The sequence below is a fragment of the Anolis carolinensis genome, chromosome 4 (genome assembly GCF_035594765.1).
Source record: "Anolis carolinensis isolate JA03-04 chromosome 4, rAnoCar3.1.pri, whole genome shotgun sequence".
Classification (NCBI taxonomy): Eukaryota; Metazoa; Chordata; class Lepidosauria; order Squamata; family Dactyloidae; genus Anolis; species Anolis carolinensis.
Genome location: NC_085844.1, coordinates 113,297,719 through 113,298,974, shown reverse-complemented (window position 1 = coordinate 113,298,974; position 1,256 = coordinate 113,297,719).

The following is a 1,256-nucleotide window of genomic DNA, read 5'->3' as shown; positions in this document are numbered from 1 at the left end:
TCCTATTTATTTCGTGTCCAAAGCATTGCATAATAAATAAGTTTAAAAGTGATAAAATAAAGGAATCACAAACAGCTAAGTCGTTTTGGACCAAAAGTGGACAACAGCAATCGCATTGTCCGTAGCTTTAAACAACTCCTCCTCCGTGCATGAGGTAGGGCATTGTGGGCAAGCACACATATGAGGAGTTGTTTGTTCAGCTCCACAGTCACACAAGGTGGAAGATTCCTCCAGGTAGTGCCATCTTACCAGGTTGTCTTTTGATCTGCCCACTCCGCTTCTCAGTCTGTTCAGGGAATTCCAAATTGCCCATTTGGGTGGATGACAATGTTTATCTTGCCAGGACAAAGTTTTTGCCCTGTAATCCACTTTCCCTGTGTCTTTAGGATAAAAGCAATGAGGAACACACATGCATAACCCAGGAACATTGCCCTTGTAGTTCCCAGGCACAAGGACACAACCAAAGCTGTCTGCACAGATGGCCATGCAGCCTCTAAAAAGTGATAATAAAGTCCTATTCCTGGCTTGAAAGTGTGTGTTCCTGTTCGATTGTGTACTCCTGACTTGGAAAGTCATGATCCTATTCCATAAACTATCATGTCAGACTACACAGAGAAGCCATTGAAATTCACAAGCATGTGGACAACTTCAACAGAAAGGAGGAAACCATAAAAATGAACAAAATCTGGCTACCAGTATTAAAAAAAACTCAAAAATCAGAACAGTAAATAAGAAGCAACACTCTGAGACAGGGGTCCCCAAACTAAGGCCCGGGGGCCGAATGCGGCCCATCGAAGCCATTTATCCGGCCCCCACGGCAAAAGGGCAGAAGGGGGTTGGGCTAAATGACCCAAGGGGTCTCTTCTTCTCTTACAACCATCATCATTATTATTTTATTATGACACAGCAAACAAGATAGATATGCTGGATTTCATATCACAAAATCACAAGTCGAACATATTATTATTAACATTGAGGCTGGGTGGACATCTGTCAGGGGTGCTTTGCTTGTGCTTTCGGTGCACAAAGGCAGAAAGGGATTGGACTCAATGGCCCAAGGGGTCTTTTCCAACCCTCTTTTTTATTATTATTAACATTGAGGCTGAGTGGACATCTGTCAGGGGTGCTTTCGGTGCACAAAGGAAGAAAGGGATTGGACTCAATGGCCCAAAGGGTTTCTTCCAACCCTCTTTTTATTATTATTATTGTTGTTATTTATTATTATTATTATTATTATTATTATTATTATTATTATT